The sequence below is a fragment of the Hippopotamus amphibius genome, chromosome 7, assembly GCF_030028045.1.
Source record: "Hippopotamus amphibius kiboko isolate mHipAmp2 chromosome 7, mHipAmp2.hap2, whole genome shotgun sequence".
NCBI classification, from domain to species: Eukaryota; Metazoa; Chordata; class Mammalia; order Artiodactyla; family Hippopotamidae; genus Hippopotamus; species Hippopotamus amphibius.
The window spans coordinates 29,382,136-29,405,078 of NC_080192.1; positions in this window are offsets into that span (position 1 = coordinate 29,382,136).

The window sequence follows — 22,943 nt, forward strand, 5'->3', positions numbered from 1 at the left end:
AGTAAGTGGGTAGTCCATACATTTTATTGAACGCATCACAGTATGACTCAGCCACATTTACTGATATACTATCTATTGAAACACCACATGGTGGTAGCTCACTCACATTGTAGACAAAATACTCAGGTGTAAATAAACAGACTTTTCACTCCTAAATTTGAAAAGGCAAATCTATAAAATGAAGGCAAGTTTTATATGTAGTTACGCCTTTAAATGTTTAATAAGTGACACAGATGGAAAGGAATTATTAACAGGAGCTACATATTGCAAGTCAAATGAGGTGCAGAGTTGTTAAGGTCAACCTTGACTAGAACATGATGAAGCGTACATAATTTATGGGGATATGGTTAAATATATAAATGAAGTGAAGTAACGAGATGCATCAAAAGAGAGGCAATTGGAGAACTGTATATAAGCATTATAATGAGATGCTTAAGCCTTAGAAAAGTTAGATTTTAAGAAAGAAGAACTGCAGGCAGGCATAAGGAAGCACATTTTGATCCTTGTTATTTTATATAACCACTAGGAAAGGCTCTTCCCACCCTCACAACCCCAGCATGCTCCTTGCTTTGCCCCTGGCAAATCACTTTATGATCTTTTTGCTTTGGAAAATTGTTTATATTTCTGTAATAGCACCTCCCAGTAGGGTAAGGTGATTCGGTCAAGAGGTGGCTAATAAAATTGAATTAATTAAAACTGCACTTTAACTAAGGTAATTGTGAATTTTTTTGCATTTGAATAGCAAATGGATTCAGATGTCACAGCCAATTATGGAAAACAAAATAAAAACAGCAAGCTGTTCCTACTGAGTCAAATTAAGAGGAAAAAATTTACCTTAAAAAAGGTATTTTAAAAGATTCCAATAGCAAAACTTACAATGATGAGGCACAAATTAGGCCAATAGAGTAGTTAAATCTAATTTATCCACTTTAAAATGGTTTATAACTTATTTTGAACCTGGGAAACAATCAAATTTACAGACAGTAAGCATCACTTCAAATTCTTTTTTTCATCTAGCTTAAGTAAAGAAAAATAACCTATCTTTATGTATGTAATATATGCTTATTACTACATAGAGGAGGCAAAACTCTACCTCTACCCATCCTAGGTTTTCAGCTCAAACTCTTACACAGAAAGATTAACAAGAGAAAAACAAGTAATTTTTTAATGCATGCAGAACACATCACAGAAAACATTACTAAATGACGAGAAAAAATATCCAAAAAGCAGAATATTCTGTGACATGTAAAAGTTACGGGAAATTCAACATTCATAAAATAAGTTTTATGGTAACACAGTCGTACTCATTTGTTTACTTATTGTCCATAGCTCAGCAGACACCTAAACCAAAAGTGATTCAAAATGGTGGCTTAGAATTCCAGCTTCTGTAGTATCTTCAACAAAGAAAAATATATTTGTAGAGAAATGACAGGACAGAGGAAAGCAGTTTTAAGCTCCCAAGGGCAGCATGCTGTGGGAAGGAAAACGTATGGGAGGAAACTAAGGGAAGTAAGGTTTGTTTGCAGATTCCTCCGGTGCCATTTCTGGGTTAATAAGAGTCTGTCTCCAGTTAAAGGAGAATTTGTATCCTGCCTTTAAGCAGAAAAGGGGGAACTTTTGCTGGGTTGGCTGTTTCTTAATTGCCTTCAGCTCAAAATTATTTTTATGTCAAAGAGGCATATTTTAGGGTGAACATATTCTGGTTTCTTTCAACTAGAAAAAGAAAAGGATATACAGATAACCAAAAAGAGGAAAATGAAAATCACATTCCATTTCAACCAAGAACAACACTGTTAAAACTTTGGCATATGTAATATTTTCATCGAGATACAAGTTTATTTCCTGAATATTTATAAATTAACTTCATTGTATCACTCTATTAAATAAATCATACTCTTCAAAATGTTGGTAACAGGGAATTTGGTGGCAGAGGAAATTCAAATATTGAAGTAGTTATGTAACTTTAGATTATTACTTGGTTTTGTGGTTTTTGTCATTGGCTTACTTGTTTACTTTCTGTGAAGGAGATCAAAATGCATGTTTTTATTATAAATTTGATTTGATATTGTAATTTTTCATTTTAGAATTTCCATCTGATACTTTTACTACACTTTCTATTTCTCAGCCAAGATTTTCTGTCTTTTAATTCATTATGAGTGTATTTCTTCATCTAATGGAGCTTAGTTATAACAGATGCACCTTATTATTAAAGGTGCATCTTTAAAGTCCTTGTCTGATCATTTCAACATCTGTATCAACTTTGTGTTATCTCCATTGATTATCTTATCTTGAGAATGGGTTACATTTTCCTGGTTGTTTATATGTGAGTAATTGTGCCTTGATTACTAGACATTTTGAATGTCATACTGTGGAGACGCTGGATCCTGTTATCCTACTCTGAAGAATCTGATTATTTTTTCAAGCAGGCAATTAATTTGATTGAATTCAAGTTGCGAACTCTAACCCTTTGGTGACAGCGTCGTAAACAGACATTCAGTTCCTCCCACCAGCCCTTGGCTGGGCTTTTTTTTTTTCAATCTGCCTCATGCTTATGTGGTTGAGGGTTCAACCAAAGTGTTGGAAAGAATTTACAACACAGGGGCACCTCCTTTCTGTATTTCTTTTTCCCCCCACTTTCTAACAGATATGATTGTTCTGAAATCTTTTTGTTCTTCAAGACAGAAAGACTGTGATTTACCAGTTTTATTCACATCTGAGGCTTCAAGACTTCCTTCCCTTAGGCTAAAATTAGAAGGAAAGAAAAAAACAATTCACACCTTGTGCTCTTTGTGTTTCCTTCTTCCAAGTTTCAGCTCTCATCTAGAATCTCCCTGGTTTTGTTCACTCTCCAGAGCCTTTAAGTATTTATTTTTTTATGTTTTTTTTCAGAGTTTATGCTGTTATCTGTGGTTGGTTAAGAACATGCTTGAGCATATATCACAGTGATTCCATGTGATTTCACCATATTCCCCAGTTGTATAGACTGTGGGACCCTGCTGTAGTCTAACTCCCATTGGAGGAATCCCTAGTGTGTTCTCCGTCTCTCAGAGGCAACAGCTGACCCAGGCCCAGTCTGGCTAATCCAATTAGGGAGGGAATCAGTGAAGCATTGCTCTGGCTACTCTAAATTTTTGAATATCTTAGAAAATAGCCCTAGTCTATTTTCCCTTCTCTTTCACCTTTTCTTCCTAGATGATTGCATCCATTCCCAGAACCCTAATTACCATGTATATGCTAATGACTACCAAATTTATATCAGCAACCCACTTCTCTCCATTGAGTTCCAAATTGGAACACCCAACTGCCTAATTTACATCTACTTTGAATGTCTCACAGATATCTCAAATTTAATATGTCAAAAATCAAACTCTTAATTTGTACCTCCCTTCATCCTAAACCTTCCTCTTCCCCAAACTTTCTCTACTGAGTTAAGTTAAGGACCTGGGTTAGTCTCACTCTAATTTTAAACACAAATAACCCATTTCAAAAGTAGGCAAAGAATATGACAGCTCATTGGGCAAATGTATGAAAAGATATAAAAATTTGCTTATTTTAAGAGGAAAGCACTTATTCTAAAATATAAATGGATACATTACCCAAAAATTTGAAAATTATTATATTTGTGAGGCCAGCACATAAGCAGTGGAATAGCTCCTCTGAAGGGACTAAATATCTGGCAATATCTACCAAAATTACAGATGTACTTACCCTTTCACCTAAAAATCCCATCTCATGTAATCTAAGTAACAATTGGGGTATTCTAATATACATACAACATTGTTAAGTGTGGTATTCTTTAGAATTACAAATTGGGAACAATTTAAGTATCCAGCAACAAGTACCTCTTTAAAGAAACTATCTTTTATCCTGAAAAGAAATATAGTTTTAAAAAAATCAGAAAATTTCTAAGTACAAATGGGGAGAGATTTTGAGAATATTTCTGTAAAGAGAAAGAAAAAATTAAGATGCATTACTGTGCATATTTTATGCCACCATTTGTAAGATAGGAGGGTGATAAGTACAGATTTTTATTTACATAAAAATGAATAAGAAATTAATAAAACTGGTGAAAAGAGGTGGTGGGACAAAGATGGGAGTGCGGTTTCTCAGTATATATTTTTAAAAGTTTGCCTTTGAACTACATAAATATACTAACTAATCATAAACCTTACATACATTAAATTACTAAAATTCAACAGAATAATAGAAAAATGTAGCAATAGACTGTAGTCAATAAAAGCTCACCAAGAAATCATTTAACATTAGAAAATATACTAATTTAATTCACAACAGGAACATTTTAAAGTAGCAAGTTTGTCTCATTGTTGTCAAAGTTTCAAAAATAAAGAAGGGTGTATTAGAATACAATATTCATTTTTAAAACACAGCTCTTATCATTTTCTTTCTCCTTTATGTTACCTCAAGAATTCACACAATAGGGTTTTCTAACTCTAGGAAATTGAGTCAAGCATCCAGTACTTGAGTGAAAACTACACATTAATTTAGCAAAGTTAATACTGGAGAGTAACAGGTAATTCATAACTATGGATAAGAACTTCTGAGTATTCCCTGAATGTGCATTTTCTGAATGTTTTAATTATTTTAAGAGATGTAAAAATGGCTGACCATGTGTAAGAAATCTTAGAAATCATAGAACAAACACTAAAGAAACAGAGGACGTGTCTTACAAAATGTTAACCTAAAACAAAAACACTGCCAGTTATTTCTCCAGCAAGAAATGGGTTTATTTGGATCAACAAAGAATTGCAGTTTGGGTTAGTCTTGTGCGAGAAACTATACAACAAGGAAAGGCAGACTCTTTTAATATTGGGAGGGTTATAGTGAACAAAGAGTTCACTGGAGGAATTGAAAGTAAAAGTATAGTGGCTTTTCATGGCTGAGTTGTGACAGTCTTTCACTGGCTGAGCTCTTGCAGGCAAAAGGGGAAGTCTTTCTTCTTCCTGTTGGGCTCTACTATCATCTAGGATGTGAATTCTCCCCCAGCTGGTCTCCCAACTCTATTTTAATTGAATTTTCTGTTTATTTTTTTTTTACAGAAACAATGACCATGCATAAGAGTAAATAGGAGGGCTTGTTAAAACGTGGATTCTTCACTTCACCCTCAAAAATTCTGAGTCTGGAGTGTGGCCAGAGATTTGTGTTTCTAACAGTTTACCAAGTAGTGCTGATAATGTCTGTTAAGAGAATAATATTTTGAGTTGGACTGAACAAGACCACGGCCCTAAGATAAAACTCTACAAAGATGAACAGAGGAAACTTGTGAAAGAGAAAACGAATTACAAACAATAAAGACAGAAATTTATTAATTGGATGAATATATGTCAGTCCTCATGGCCTATATTACAGTAATACAAAAGTACTTGATCTCTGAAATTATACTTTTTAAAACTTTCTACATCCTTGCACATCACATACTTTTTGTTTATCCTTCTGCCCTCTTCTATCTGCCAAAATTGTAAAAAGTATCAAAGAATCTGAATGTATCTTGGATTTATGCCGTGGTGAGTGGGGAATCATTGAAGGATTGAAAGTAGGAAAATGGCATATGTAGGGGAGGAAACTTTTCCCACCACCTTCCTAGGTCTGAATCTAACAATTAAACTAACATAAGACAGATCAATAGGAAAAAAAAATAAACATTTTAGTTAATATTTTTAAGTGTACGTGGGGGGTCTTCAAAAAGAAAATGAAGAAAAACGAAGACCCAAAGAAGCTGTTATGCGCCAAAGCTTATATATCCTTTTAAACAAAGAAGGATAAATTGTAGGGATGTTTCAAGACAAAAGGGCTTGGAGCAGTAAATTGTGAGACAAGGACTAGGAAATGTATGGAGACCAGGGAGTGTGACTAACAGATAATAAGAATATTTTAGTGAGTTTGTTTGCACAGGTCCATTCTGGTGTTGACTCCCATCTCTGGTGGTGAGAATGTTCTCCCCCTCTTGGTACAGGAAGGGCACCTTTCTCGAGGGAAATTTTATGACCTGCTTTTAGATAGAAAATGAGAAGTCAGAGAGCCCTTCCTGCATCTGCTGTTTCTCGAGTACTTTCAGTTCAAAATAATCAAATGCCAAAATAAAATATTTTGAATGTTATATTCTGGAACCCGTCACATGATAACACTGTATTTTACTTGGATCAGTGTGACAGAATGGATTGCTAAGTCAAGTCAGAAAAGGCACTTAAAAAAAGGCACTACAAACCATACTTAAGTTGTCAATTAATTTTTGACAAATGTGCTAAGGCAATTCATTAGGAAAAAGATTGTCATTTCAACTAATGGGGCTAGAACAATTGGTTATCTTTATAAAAAATAAATGACCTTAAACCCTTACTTAACACCACAGACACTAACTTAAAATCCATCACAGACCTAACATAAGACCCCAAACTATTAAATTTCTAAAAAAAAAAAAAAAAGGTTAGAAAATATCCGTGCTATTGAGTGAGGCATAAATGTCTTAAACAGGACATTAAAAAACACAAACTATGAGAGAAAACATTTCATAAAATGGTCTTCATTAAAATTAAAAGACATGCTCTTCAAAAAGAGTTAAGAAAATGAAAATGCATGCCAGGTATTATAAGAAAGTAAATAATGTAAAATACATATTTGACAGGTGGTTTGCAACCAGAATATATTTACAAAAATCAAAAACAAAATAAAAAAGCTTATACTACTCAATAATAAAACAACCCATTTTAAAAAGGGCAAATTATTTGAACAGGCGCTTTATAAAAGAAGGTATCTGAGTAGCCAATAAACTTATGAAAACATACTCAACATCACTAGTCATCAGGGAAATGCAAATAGAAATCTTCATAAGAATTCACTTCTCACCCACACGAATTGCAAAAGTTGAAACAAAACCCCAGACAAAACAGCTGACAATGTGCTGGAGACAATGCAGAGCACTCAACACTTGCATTCTTGGTGAAATACAAAGCATATAGCCACTTTGCAAAATGATTTGGTAGCTTCTTTTAAAGGTAAACCTACACCCTTCCATATGACTCAGGCACACTCTCAGTATTTTCCCACTAGAAATGGAAACATTTGCTCACATAAAAACTTGTATGTAAATGTTAACAGCAGGATTGTGAATAATAGCCAAACTGGAAACAAACCAAATGTCCATCAACTGGTTAATGAAGAAAATGTGATAATATCTATAATATGGGATACTACTTTGTAATTTCAGGAGGTTTAAGGGATTTCGGGGTTGATCAAGGTAAAAAATCTGACAGTAAAAAATATGACCATGACAATTTTTATTGAGTGGCTCTTTAAAAGGGTTGCGTGTGAGAAATCCTTCCCAGCATGAGAGTGTCCTGAGGCATGCAGTGGGGGGTCTACCATCCAGAAGGGGAGGAGGGCAAGGAACTGCCAGGGGACAAGAGGATCAAAGAGAGGGCTCCCCCGTCTAGGTGATGTCTCTCAGCAGCACAGTGAGCAGTCTCTGGATCAGTGACCAGTGACCTCTGAATGACAATAGGGTCTTGGGTTCTTATAATCATAGACTCTATCTTATTAATGGTCAGCAGATGCTGGTATGGTTTCCCAAGGTACATAATACAAGCGGACTCTTTAAATGACTAAAAAACTGCTAGCTTGGTTATTTTTAAAACAATTGAATGTGTGAAAATTTGAGTTTGCTGCCAGTGGGCTTTTGAGCTCATGGATTTCAGCATGCTGTGAAGAAACAAACAATTTAGGAGCCAATACACAGGGTCTGTCTTTGGTTCATTCACATAAGAATGATGAAAAAGGGGAAAATATTGACACATTCAACAACACGCATAAATCTCAAAAGCACTGTAATAAGTAAAATAAATACAGAAGAAAATATACTATTTGATTCTGTTTATATGAAATTCTAGAAGAGACAAAACTGTAATGGCAGAAAGCACATCAGTGGTGCCCAAGGCCAGCAGCTGAGAACAGACAGCAAAAGAGGAAGAAGAAATTTGGGGGACGACAGATCTGTTCTGTATATTGCTTGTGGTAGTGGTTACACAATTGTATACAATCACCAAAACTCATAAAAGTGTACATTGAAATGGGAGTGATGTATTGTTTGTAAATAAAAAATGCTTAAAAATGAACAATGAAATCTATTCTACTTAAGAACTATAACTCTACAATGTAGGGAATATTGTCAATAACTAAGTAATATCTCTGTATGGTGACACAACTTAACTAGGCTTATCACGATGATCGGTTTGAAATGTATAGAAATATCAAACCACTATATCGTGTAACAAGAACCAACGTAGTATTATAGGTAAATTATACTCCAAATACAAACAACAAACAAACAAACTCATAGAAAAAGAGATCAGATGTGTGGTTACCAGAGTTGGGGCACTGGGCATGGGGGTAGGGGGAGGAAGAATTGGATGAAGGAAATGAAAAGGTGCAAACTTCTAGCTGTAAGATAAATGAGTACTAGAAATGTAATGTACACCATGATAAATATAATTAACACTGCTGTCATTATGTATGAAAGTTGCTAAGAGAATAAATCCTGAGTTTTCACCACAAGAAAATTTTTTTCATATCTTTAATTTCATACCTAAATGAAATGATGGATGTTCACTAAACTTGTGATAATCCCTTCATGATGCACGTAAACAAAATAATTATCTTGTATGCCTTAAACTTATACAGTGCTGTATGTCAATAACATCTCAATAACACTAGAAGGAAATAACAATTCAAATTCATTCTTAATCGCTTTCACATTTTGATCCTTTCCAGTAGTAAGAATTGTTAGACATTAAGACAGTGATAGAGATATGTTTATTGATTACAAAAATGCCACAAAAGAAAGCATGCTGTTTGAAGTGGGATATGGGGCATGTAGGTTTCAAAAAGGTAGACAGCAAAAGTAGGACCACATATAGAAAAGCTTATCTTCTTCAGGCAAGATAACAGGTTACTCTGGGCAACCAGTGAGAGCCAGGCATTTCTGGGGGACACACATTGATGCTTTGACTGATGGATTGATAAATTAAACAATAAATTAAATGGGATTGGACAATAAATTAGATTGGAAAGTTGTAGAACACCAGAAGGAAACATCTTAGTTTATAACCCTTAAACATGAACTTTGCTGTATTGCAGTTTACTTGTTATTATTCCCCAATGTATTATGATGCAGCTGAAAGAGTGGATGGTCTGCATCACTGATATTCGAAAAATCCTTTCCATTATCTTCAGAATTCAACATTCAATGCAATTTGCTTATTTAGGAAATTTGGATCTACTAAAATTATGAGGCTATACTTTTTAAAAAATATTTTAAATCAAGAGCAACTGCTACCAATTGTTGTTACCCTGAAACCTTAATTCATTTTCCTTACAGCCCATTCTATGCACTGTCAGCTGTAGTTTAGCACAGATTTATCCTGACTTAGGTCTTCCAATATTTATCTAGAGCAGGGACTTGTTAAATTTTGTGGTTTCAAGGAGGATCATCAGAGACAAACAAAATAAGGCTTAATATGGAGATGTGAACATAACTAATAGTTATGCTTTACAGATTTAATGTCCTACGATTCCATTTTAGAAAGAATTCTTCTGAAATAACAGGTAATTGTGTAGGATGAAGCAAATATGGAAGCTTAAAAAGGTTTTCTGGAGATATGGTGCCCACAGATAATACACTGTTCAAAAAAGTTTAAAATTTATTCTCTTGAAAGTTCACTGTTATATTTACAAATTGAGTCATATCTGCAGGGATATACTCCATATTATTTTGTATTTCTTCCTTCTCTACTGTGAATTCAAGATAGATAGTTCTCCTTATTTCATAGTAGACATCTCAATTTCTCCTTGTCCATACATGATAATATAAACTATAAGGTCACTTTATATTTTACTATTCATGAAGTCAGAAGACCTGAGTTCTGGTCTAGTTTTATATCAGAGAGGTTAGTCTCTTTTGTTCTGAAAGTCAATGCCCTCATCTCTAAAATAAGACAAATGATATCAGCTCTGTCTGCTTCATAGTGAGGTTATGAATACCAAGTGCTTTTGAAAGAGCTTTAAACAGTGTAAAACCATCTATAAACAGATGTGCTCAGCTCCAAAGTGGAATAATAGTAAATATACCGTACAAGGTCATTTTTATTCATTCATGTATTCAATAATTCAACCTTCTTTTTTTCCCCTACTAAACAAATAGTATCACCTGTGTCCCAGGGATTATTCTCTGTGTTAGAGATGAAGAGATTAAAGGACACAGAGTTTATGCTCAGACACTCAAAGTCTATCTAGGTTGGGAGACAGAAATGTAAGCAGCTAATTAACATATAAAGTCATAATTGCCATAATAGACATAATAACAGAATGCTAAAGAAATAGAAGAGTCTAATAACTCTGAGCAAGAGAAAGGCTTCATAGCAAGGGCAATAAGAGGTGAGTTTTGATAGGTTATTATAATCAGAAGTTTGAGTTGGGTTAAGAGAATAGGAGTGATGGTCAAGATTTCAGTTGAGTTCTGAGGGTGGAAGGCTTGGTAGACTATTATCTGCACTAAGGTTTTGCATGAAGAATTTGTACCTTAGGCAAGATTGCTACACAGGCTCTAAGCTGGGTAAACTGGTAACCGTCATCAATAACAGGCCTCTGAGTGGTGCAGAGTAATGAATTCAATCACATAACTTTATGCTTTTAGAAGATAACTGACATCCAGCCTCGTTTTAGAGACCGTAGGAACTAGCACTCTAGGGCCACTGGAATGATACATGTATATGCTATCCTTTAAGAGGGATTTTCATGCTAAACTGCAAAGTCTTACAAAAATTTCAACCCAATCTGAGAGGAATTGATCAGGAGGCATGGAGGCAAGGTATACACATACAACTTCCTGAATGATGAAAGTGAAAGGATTTAGACTATGCTATCCAAAATAGACTTCTTTGGCAAGTTGATCATTTTGAGCTGAAGATACTGGAGAAACAGCAAATGCATAAAGGGCTTTCTGACCTCCCCCTTTCTACCTAAAAAAGTTATAAAGTTTTCCATGAGAAAGATGCCCTTTCTGTGCAAGGAAGAGAAAAACATTCTTATCACCAGAGACTGGAAGTTGACACCAGAATGAACCTGTGTGAACAAACTTGCTAAAATAACACTTACGGTCCATTAATACCACCCCCTCTCCCCCCAACACAGTATATTTCCTAGTCACTGTCCCACAAATTACTGACCCTCACTGAAGCCCTTCTGTCTTGTTACATCCCTGCAATTTACTGTTCTTTGTGTAAAAACGTATACAAACATTTAGCCCTAATGGCTTTTTTGGATCTTTATTTTCCCTCTGAAGACCCGTGTGCACATTAAAAAATAATTAAATAAAATGTGTATTTTTTCTCCTACTACTTTGTCTTAAGTCAGTTTGATTCTTAAACCCACTGTAAAACCTAAGAAGACAGAAGGAAGTTTTCCTCCCTTACAGAGGGGAATGGAATAGCCTATAGACTTCTTTAAGTTGTTTGGGTGACTCCAGAAGTGCTTTGCAGCTTACTCCTTCTTCCAGACATAGATCAAATGGGAAAACAGTTGTAGTTGTTGTTTTCTGAGATATTAGCATTTTGGGACTCAACTGCTAACATTTTCATTGTTTTGAGAAATCTTAACCAGGAAAAGTGATCTGGGCATTAATATTTGATAAAGATCTTGGATTTTACCTTATAGACAATGAGGATATTTTCAGGAAGAAAAATGACAGTTAAATTAGTTTTTGCAAATAACTGTTCTGACTGCATCAAGGTCAACAGATAGAAAAAAAGGAGAAGGCTGCAGTCAACAGGTGAAAAGGAGAACAGTTAAGAATAATATACTGAGTTAGAAGTAAGATCATCCCTGGAGGCATTGGCGGTGTGGTGGTAAACAGTGATAATGAAAAAGGACTGTTCTTAGAAACACTACTAAAGCATATGACAGTATATGATAAGACTGGTGTGGAGAGGAAGGAGGAGGAGCTAAAAATCCTGGTTTTGGAAGATGTGTGGTTAGCATTACTAATAACTAAGACGTCACCTTAGTGGGGTGGGTATGTCAGGGAAGATAATGAGTAAGATTTGCATATGTTCATCTTCAAGACACTTGTGGGATATCCAAGGACAGAACCAACAGGACAGTTATCAATATGATTCAGGTGTTCAAGAGAAAGATCTAGACTGGAAACAAATATGTGAAATCATCAACTTGGTTCAAGTCATAGAAGAAGACAAAATGTTTTTTAAAAGACCATTTTATTTAGTCTATATGTGTAATATGTTGTAAGTGTATTTTCTGAAGAAAATATGGTTGCTCATTTTATCAGGAAAAAAAAAGACCATTTTAATTGAAAAGATGGGAACATTAACAGCTAGCCTGAAGAGGAGACACTAACAAAGGATTTTGAGGAAGAAAGTCACAAAGTAAAGGAAAGTAGTGCAAAAATTAATGAAAAGAGCTTTAAGAACAAGGAGAGGGAAAGTGGGTGAAGACAAAAGAGCCAAATGCTCCAGTGATATTGGTAGATGAGAAAAATAAAAAGATTCTCAAAGGAAAATGAAGGATACTGTTAGCCTTAACATAATATTCTGGTATGTGGTTGAAGAAAAATTCAAATTTTAATGGGTTAAGTCATAAATCGATGTTGAGGAAGAATACAGAAAATGCACTTCCATGTTTCAGAAGGTTTGTCTCAAAATATAAATAGAATAAAAAAAGATAGTAGCTTGAGAAGGAATTGGTGTAAAGGAAAAGGGATTTTTGTAATTGATTAATCAGTTATGAGTTGATTTTGTTTTATGGAGGGAGGTATATTGCTAATAAAAGGATAACAGGACTGGATTCTGGATCAAATTTTTCTATTGTCAAGGGAGACAATGTATAATAATGGTTAAGGGTGTGATTCTGGAGTTAGGCATCTTGTGTTCAAATCTCACTTAACCACTCAGCACCTCAATTCATTTACGTATAAAGTAAAGGAAATGATTATTCCTGTCTCACTTGTTTGTTACATGTGGCACATAATAAGTACTCATTATGTGTCAATTATTTTATTATGAGATTATTATTGCAGATTTCTTTCTATATAAGCATAAAGTGTTTTTAAGAAAATATATATATATTTATTAGCTAAGAATTTAGCTCCAAATCAATTCCTGATCAAGATTTTATGCCAATGCAAATGCTCTTCTCTCCCTACATGAGAGGATTACTTTTTCCAGGATTCGTGGAACCTGTTAGAACATGGAGTTGTCAATCAGGACTTTAACTCTAGAGCTCTAGAGTAAGTTTGATTCATGTTAATATCAAAATATCACTAGAGAGCAAGATATTTTCTCAGTGTTAAAGACATGCTCTGACTGTAGGTTATTAGTAGTCAATAAATACAACTGTGCTTTTAGTTTGAGTTTTCTGCATTTGCTGGCCCAAATACCAAGTTCCCTGGATATATTTTTATTTTAAATGGCAAAAGCACACTAGATACTCAATTTAAAAAAAAAAGAAAAGAAAAGAAATGAATAAAGATGGTCGGAATCTCAACATCCTTAATTACGTACTCAGAGAGTATAGCATAATAGTTAATCATGGGGGTTACAGAATCAAAATTATTAGTTTAGACTTGGCTCAATGCATGCATGGAAACTGAGTGTGATAACAAGAGAGGTGAGTAACAGATTTTTTCCTCTGTAGGTTTAAGGAATCTGATCCATAGCTCCTTTCCCAGAGGCCCACCCTGATTCTGCTTGACAACTTTTTAAAGGCAAGTATATAATTTCAGTTAGGAAAGGACACCAGACATGTTTTACCATGTCAGTTGAAGGCAAAGATGATAAGGTGATGTAGAAAAGACCTACTTCAAGTAACAGAGAGAAGACATAGTAAATGGAGAACAACACAGAGGGAATGAAGCACTGATAACCAAAAAGAAGAGTTTGGAAAATCTAAGCTGAAAGTAAAAAGGTAAAAAAAAATAGAGCTTAAAATAGGTAAAATATGATATTTATTTCACATTTTATGAGGGAATATAGAGCTAATCTTCCCATGGTCTCAGACTCTCTGAAAATGTGCAGGAACCTTATCTAATCAGAGTGAGAGGACTTGAGGAGATTCATGTGTCTGCAACAAACCATGGAGAATCCAAGGGTTTGGGTTGTAGGGGAGGAAAATTAATTTTCCCTCTACGCTTCTAAGTTCTTGGCTGAGAGCAACCTGTAATAAAAGACTGATTAAAAGGAGAAAAACAAACGAAAGTTTAATAACTTATATGTATCCTGCATACATGCAAGATACCCAGGAAAACTAACTCCTGGAAGTGGCCCAAACCATCACCTTAAATACCACCTTCAACAAAGACAAAAGAAAGATGCGGGTGGGGAGAGTCAGTTATGGGAAGTTACCAGGCAAAGCACAGTAAACAAGGGTTTGGTTGTCATACAGTTAAGCCCATGCCTTCTTCCTTGATAAGTTTTAGAGATTTAGTCATCCTCCTCTTTTTGGCACTGAGAGGGAGACACCCTTACAAATGGTGATTTTCCTTAAAAATATAAATTTCTCCTACAAAAAGTAAGTTATATTCAGATTTCATATTTGCTGTTTTTTTTGTTTTTGTTTTTTGTTTTTAAATCCAGTTCAAAATAATCCTTATGCCAAAGAGGCATATTCTGGGGAGGCATATTCCACTCCCCTTCAAGAATCAACATTTCTGATTTAGTTTAAAAACAGAACCCTGTCAAACAGGATTTAGCAGGCTAATCAGAAATGAAACAGAATGACTACCTGTATATAGCAATTTTTTGAGAGAAATGGTCTATCCTGCAAAAACATCTTTCTTTTTGGTTTGGTACACAAGAGACAAACTAAAAGCTTCATCCGGCACTTCTGACTATTCAACATCTGTGCTAGTAATATAAACTAAATAAAAATAAGGAAATGCTGTTTTGTGTTTCACAGTCATGTAACACCACTTGAAATATCGATGGCTCTAAAATATTTGAAGTCTGTTGTAAAAATAGTTAGAAAATTATATCAGTTTTCTTTTCTTGGTGAAATATACAAAATCAAGAAATGTACCTTTTGAAGTGAGTTTATGTTAAATTAATTTTATTTGGTTTAGCAAAGAAGCCAGATGTGCTATCTATTGGGAGACTTTGGTTCTTCCTATAAAAGAGGTAATACAAAAAAATAAAGAGTGCACACATTTTGGTGTTGGGATACATGTGTTCCAGACTCAACTCTACGTGATGACTAAACATTCCATAAAGATTTTAATATCTACCCTAATGTAAGCAGATAGGGTAAGGAGTCCCCAGAGGAAAAGAACCAGACATAGCTTTTTGACATGAGGGAAGCCATTTTAGGTCTAAGCCATTTTGTGATCTAAGCGTGGCCACAGTGCTTGCTTTGAACAGGTCTCAGTAATAACATCTTAAAAGAACAGAAGAACAAATGACTGTTAACAGGCAAGAGAAGTAATAATAGCAAAGATAATAAATCAGTTGTAAAGACTTCCAGTTCTTTTTCAATTGTAATAATTAATCTGAAGCACTTTCTTGAGCTGTTTTGTAGAATTTAAACCCCTCTCAAGCACTCAACAACCAGATCAACTGGAACTTAAAGGAGGATGATGTTGACCTTTTCTGAGTGTCAAGACTTTAATCAGCTAAAGCTTGGGTGCTGTTGACCTTTGCTCCAATTCTCTGCTGAATGCTTCTCTGCCCAAGCCCCTTCGGTAATATGCACGTACCCTTAGATTAAAACTTCCCCAATTTTGCTGTCTGGGGAGACGCTGCTTTGGGGAAGATTCCCTGTGTAATCATTACTTGCTGCAGGTAGTAAGTTTTTCCTTGTCCTTATCTTTGGCTTGGTTGTGTCTCAACACCCACCAAGAGGTAAAGCCAGTTTTCAGGGAACGCTAACTCCCTACAAGATATGATAAACTTTACAATTGGGTCAAGCATTACAGAGAGCACTCTAATGATCAGGAAGTTTAAAAGTCCATTGGGATATTAAAGCAGTGGTGGCAGTTGTGAAGAACATGAGGTAATTTCACTCTAAGGCAGAACTTGAAGGAAATAAAATGTAAGCACCAATTTTCTGTCACTTTGCAAGTCTCATATGTCTAAGCCCTCTGTTTCTTGTTCATAGAGTCTCTAGCATGTAGGCATTGACACATTCAGGTATAGTCATGGCTGCTCTCCTTCCGCACAGTATGTCTGCTTTGAGAAATATTCTTTGGGATGAATCCTTAACGTTTTATGAGATCTGAAACAGTTCAAAATAGTAATAGTAAAACCAAGCAGGACCCTGTGGTGCTCCTGGGCATGAAAACTTTTCTGTGTCCCCCATTTCTTGTTTATAGGGAATAGGCTTCAGTCTCCATAACCTTCCCTGAGTCCCAAAGGGCAGATTCAAACAGTTGCTAATCAGGGAAGGGAGGAGATGCAGAAACAGAGGAGGAACAGTCAAGAAACAATAGCGCAGCCTTGGGGCAGGGTTCTGGTTCTGCCTCAAGGGATACACATAACAAGAACTTTAAGCTTTTCTGCAGAACTAAAACCCCCAACAAATGGAAGATGTAGCATTCTAGATGTAGCTTAAGGAAGCATTCTTTATTCCAGAAAGAAGGTCACAATTTGATACCCTTGAATCACAGAAACTCATCAGGAGACCACTTGAGGCCAGATTAAGAGGATGCAGACCCTCCCTGCACACAACCTGATCCTTATCAGCAACGCCCACCCTTGAACCACTGCTATAAAACTCCACACCAAATCCCCCCTGGGTTGGGACACACAGTTTTGAGGGCAGGAGCCTGCTGTGTCCCACTTTGCCTGGTAAAGCAATTAAGCCATTCTTTTCTACTTCACTCAAAACTCTGCCTCTGAGATTTGATTCAACACTGGTGCACAGAGGCTGAGTTTTCGGCATCAATATTGCTGACAAGAATTTTCAAATTACTTGGTTTGCTCAATGTGTCTTCATTAAGGGTGACTAACTCAAAAATCAAGTTATATTTATATCCATACATGTGCTCAACACATATACATAGTAAAATGACTTAGAAAAAGGAAATAAACCAAAATGTTGGCAAGTGCTGTGATTTGTGGGTTTTAATTTTCTTATTTATGCCTTTCTGTTTTCCAGATTTTCTATAAGCATTTGTAGGGGTTTAGAATAGGCCTCCAGAAGATATGCCACTTCAGCACATGGCTTATTTTGAGCTAAAGGCTAGGGAGACCCTGTGGGCTCAAGAGAAAATACTGCCCCCCACTCCCTAACTACCTAGAAGAATTTAAAGTGGAAATTTTTCTCAGAAGAAGATTTACTACTGGAGGGACTTCCCTGGTGTTCCAGTGGTGAAGAATCTGCCTTCCAATGCAGGGGACATGGGTTCAATCCCTGGTCAGAGAACTAAGATCCCACATGCCATGGGGCAACTAAGCCCACCACCACAACTATTGAGTTTGCACGCCTCAGTGTGAGAGCCCACTTGCCACAATCTACAGAGCTCATGCATCACAACTAGAGAGAGAAAACCTGCATGCCACAACTAGAGAGAAGCTGGAGCACTGCAACTAGAGAGAAGCCTGAGTGCTGCAGTGAAGAGCCCGTGTGCTGCAATGAAAGATCCCGCATGCCTCAATGAAGATCCCACGTGCCTGAAATAAGACCCAACGCAGCCAAAGAAAATAAATAATAAATAAATAAAATGAATAAATATAAAAGAATTAAAAGTTAAAAAATTAAAAAAAAGGAATTACTCCTGGACATAAATTTTATATAAGTGGCCCTATCTATATGGCAGGGCAAGTATCTAATTACCAAACATATTCACTTCTTCTTCTTCTTGCTTGTGAATGACCCATCTGTCCTTGGAAACCTGGGACCCCTATTCCATTTTTTAGCTCAGCATGGCCTATATACCTCATTTTTCCTTTCTGTCTTTGAACCTCTCATGTAAGTGGGGTCTCTGACCTGCTCATGTATGTGGGGTTCCCATACATACAACATTAAATTTGATTTTCTGCTGTTAATCTGTCTTAATGTCAATTTAATTCTTAGATCAGCCAGAGGAATGTAGAAGGGTAGAGGAAAGTTTTCTTCCTTCCCAGAAGTATCACCTTTATAAGGAGTAAAGACATCTGCTAGACTGGAACCTGATTACAGCAGAAAAAAGCCTGTGTGTTTCTATTGGAATGTTTTGATAAGTTGATAGGCTGAAATTTCTTATCCATTCCTGATTTTGGAAAGATAAACTTTATAAAGTTCAAGACAGAAAAATGCTTTCAAGTATGGATAAAAATTATTTCTTTATATGCAGATAGTAAAAAATTGGGGTGACTAGTAAACAAGTATCTGCTTCTGTGATTTTATTTAGAATATATTTTTGCTTTTAGGGAATCTAATATTAGTACCTTCATATGGTAATGTTAGGGAACTGTTGACTGAAACTGTCCGCCTGGGCCAGGCACAATGATAACTGCTTCCCTGAGTGGTGTCACAACAGGAGGTCCCTATAATGAAGGCAGTGCTGCAGCCAAGAACTAACTGGGCAAATTCAGGAGGGGCTGAAAGGAGGGAGGACATACCAGGCCATAGAATGTCTTATAAAACTAACCTGGAAGAATTCAGGAGGGGCCCCAAGGATGAGGGAGGAGATGACACGTCCTGCTAACCTCCCAGAAAACCTCATGCTAGAACCCATCTTGGCTGAGAGATGCATGCACCACCAGGGAGGGTCCTGAGTCAGACCAAATATGGGCCAAGCAAGATGACTGGCCAGAGACAACTTGAAACCTAATCCCATTACCATAGAACCTGAGACTGTGAGCCACATGGCAGAGCAGTTCCCCTGGGTTCCCTTACCCTGCTGCTCTCCACCCAGGCGTCCCTTCCCAATAAAGTCTTTTGCTTTGTCAGTACGTGTGTCTCCTCAGACAATTCATTTCCAAGTGTTAGACAAGAGGTCACTCTTGGGCCTGGAAGGAGTCCCCCTTCCTGCAACAGCAATATTTGTTTGGTGATTCAGTTTTATGATTTTCTCCAATTCAGCTTTTTTTCTGTATAACTTCTTTTAAAAATAGAAAATTACGCTAACATACTTTTAAAATCATGTTAGTTTAAAAGCACTAATGGACTTTCTCTATAAAGTACATAGTGACTAACTCTTTCACTGTCTGGGATTTGAAATAGTCCTTGGGATTAGGCAAAATGGTTTCATTTACCATCCAAGGACTCATTGTAAATGGATTCTTTAAATTATTTTATTCAGATGGTGAGATGTGGCTCTTGGATAAACACAAAGCTCAAATGTGTAAAAAATAACACAAACTAGATTTTAGATCCAAGAATGCCAACTATTTTAAACTTCCAATAATATGTCAACAAATTTTTTGAAACCTATTTTAGACAATTGGTTTTTGCCATGGAGCTCCTTTCTTTTCTTTCCTTCCTTCCTCCCTCCCTCCCTTTCCCTCCCTCCCTTCTCTTTCTTCCTTCCTCCCTTCCTTCCTTCCTTCCTTTCTTTCTCTCGCTCTCTCTTTTTCTCTTTCTTTCTTTCTTTCTTCCTTTCTTTCTTCCTTCCTTCCTTCCTTTCTTTCTTTCTTTCTTTCTTTCTTTCTTTCTTTCTTTCTTTCTTTCTTTCTTTCTTTCTTACTTCAAATCAGGCAATCAAATATTTGAAGCAGCTGCAGCTTGAGCTGTAAAAGAAGGAAGCGTACTTGCTGGGGTTGAAATGGGGGCTGCCTACTTGTCTCTTGGTTCCTGCTCTTTCTACCCGAGCTGGAATAAAAGGTTCTTTAGAAATATTAGGATTTCTCAAAGCCCAACTAGAAAATTCTTCTTATAACCTAAGATTTATGACAGCTTCCTAATTTTATATGTAGGGAATAAAACTTGCCACCCCAAAATGTCTCCTTGGTAGGAGGATTAACTTAGGTTGATTATTTTTAAGGCTCAAAAGACTCAGGAAGAACATCTGACTGTCTCTCTAACTGCCTAAAGAATATGGATAGAGGAGCTGTTCCAGGAAGGGAGCTGTCACCATAGGTCACTGCAGTATAATATGAACCCAGTGTGGTAGACAGGGAGGAACCTAGCAAAGTCTGTTTGTTAAACTTCCTATATGTGTCCCATTGTCTCTGCCTGCCCAACAAACATTTGTTTACCAAACATTTGCTTTTCCATCTTCATGTGAATTATTTTCCTTCCCTTTGAAGTCCCAAACCACCATTCAAAACAACCTCTTATGTCTTTAGCTGAAGATGGTATATAATGTGAGGGTTTCAGCCATCTTGGCAAGTTACTCAGTTTTCCTGGGTCTCTTCCATGCATACACATTATTAAATTTTGATTTTCTCTCTCTGTCTTACATTAACTTAATTCTTAGATCATGCAGAAGAACCCAGAATGGTAGAGAAAAATGTCTTCCTCCCCAACAATACACATAGTTTTGGTTATTTTTTGGATATTTGGGTGTTGGGAAGGCAGCAACTGAAAAAAGGGAAGCAGGTAGTCAGGGTGTAACATCCACTTTTGTCTCAGTTCTTAGCTATTCTCCATGTCATTCTAATAGAGCTCAAAAATGGTACTTGATAAATTACCAGCACCTGATAGAATGGGAAATAGCAGCTACATCTCATCCCATTACTCTTGCAGCAAACAGACAAGCTAATGAACAGATTAGTTAATTTAGGTGCAAGTTCCCATTTCAGGGACAGGCTTTTGGAGCTCTCAGTTAACCTGGCAATTAACAGCTCGGCAGACTAGGACTTTTGGCTGAAATGCACAGACATTGAAGTACATCTTTCAAAAATGCAAAAGGCATTGGAACTAGTTTTTACCCTGTGGAAGAAACCTGAAGTTACCGGTGGCATGTGCTCAAGTACCAATGAATTAAATATTGTCATAAATTGAAATTTGATCCCAAAGTAGAATCTTTTTAGAGTTGCCACATGAGTGGGTGCTCAACACAAATAATCATAACCACAAACACAACCATAACAAAAACATTTTTTGGCTAAAATCTATGAGACTATTATTTCTGCTTGGGCCCATTTGTTCTCATTGTCTACTAAAGAGTGAACTGGTGGAATTACACTTAATATCCAAAATGATCATGGACTTTCCTTAGAAATAAGACTTTTATCACATTGTAAAACATTAAATATTGAAATGACATATAGGTCCTGTAAAAGGCCCTTTTCTGGGAAGTCTCTGTGATCTGTAGCATTTGTATAAATGACAATACTTCTTAACAACCAGCAACTCTTACTATTCTACCGTAAGCAACAGATAATAGCAGCACATTCTCATTTCTCAGATAACAAATGTATATCTCTTTGTGTATATTTTCTAAGATTGGGGTGGTTGAAGGACATTTTTCTTATTTGTAAGGATAACACTGAGAAGAAACTATATTAAAGATGGCATTGAGGGACTTCCCTGGTGGCACAGTGGTTAAGAATCCACCTGCCAATACAGGGGACACAGGTTCGATCCCTGGTCTGGGAAGATCCCACATGCTATGGAGTAGGTAAGCCCGTGTGCCACAACTATTGAGGCTGCGCTCTAGAGCCTGCGAGCCACAATTACTGAGCCCACATGCCACAACTACTGAAGCCTGCTAGCCTAGAGCCTATGCTCCACAACAAAAGAAATCACCACAATGAGAAGCCCGAGCACCGCAACAAAGAGTAGCCTATGCTCACCGCAACTAGAGAGAGACCATGCACAGCAACAAAGACCCAATGCAGCCAATACATTAATTAATTGATTAATTTAAAAAATGGCATTGATATAAGTACTACTTTTATATGGACTACTTTTGGAAAAAAAAGATTGATGATCTTGTTTGAACACCTGAGAAAAAAAGATTCCATTTAATGATTTTGTTATACAAGCTTATTTACCCAAGCTCCAAAACTCCAAATACAAGCCCAACATTAAAGTAAGTAGTTAAAATTTCTTTTTTCATATTTTACATCCAATAATCAGCTCAGCATATATTCAGAGAATGTTGCAAAAATGATAAATGTTCACATTGTATTTATGACCTTTCTTTCAGTGAGTGTTGATCCTATTTCTAGTTTTGACTGGTTACATGGGCCTGGTCATTTTTTATATTGTTAGTAGACTCTTACTGATAAAAATCTTAAATCAGCTTTTATTCACATGCAGTTTTATTTGCTTCATAAAACCAGTATTTCCATCACTTAGCAGCACCTTGAACATTTTTCACATGAAAAAGTGAGTTTACTACTTTACATCCATGTGCTTATCATTGAGAGAAATAATCTCAGCAATTTCTCTTGAGATTTTGTTCACTGAAAAAAAAAGGGGGCTTTTTAAAAAGCTCTGGACTTTGAGGCAGAACAATTGGCATTGTCTATTATGCCTGGATAAATGTTTGTACTTTATAGCAGTTTCCTAGCATTCTCTTTTTAAACAATGCCTGTCTCAAAATCAACATTGCACTCAATGATGTTTCTATTTTTGTTTTCCTTGATCAGTACCAGGGGAAGAAGAATACAATGGGCCCTTCAGAGAGTCTGTTCAGAGCAACATGGAACTCAAGGGAAAGCTAATCATCTAATGATTTCAAGGCAGTTTAAATTCTCACTACCCAGTTCACTTCTGTAAACAATCGGTGCCTGATGAGTGCCTGAAGGGCTAAAACATTGACTGCACATTTCTGCTACATTTACAGGAATAAAGCAGTTCACATGTACAAAGCATATGAGACAAGAGCTACCCCATGCTTTTGCCAGAGCTCAGCTCAGAAAACAAGACTAAATGAAACAGAATGCAAAACAGGTTAAAAGTATGAGTACACGTGCTAGTTTCAGTTTTTTAATATGATAACCATAAGAAAATACACAATTTTGTTGAATAAGAATATATTTTGAAATTGAAATATA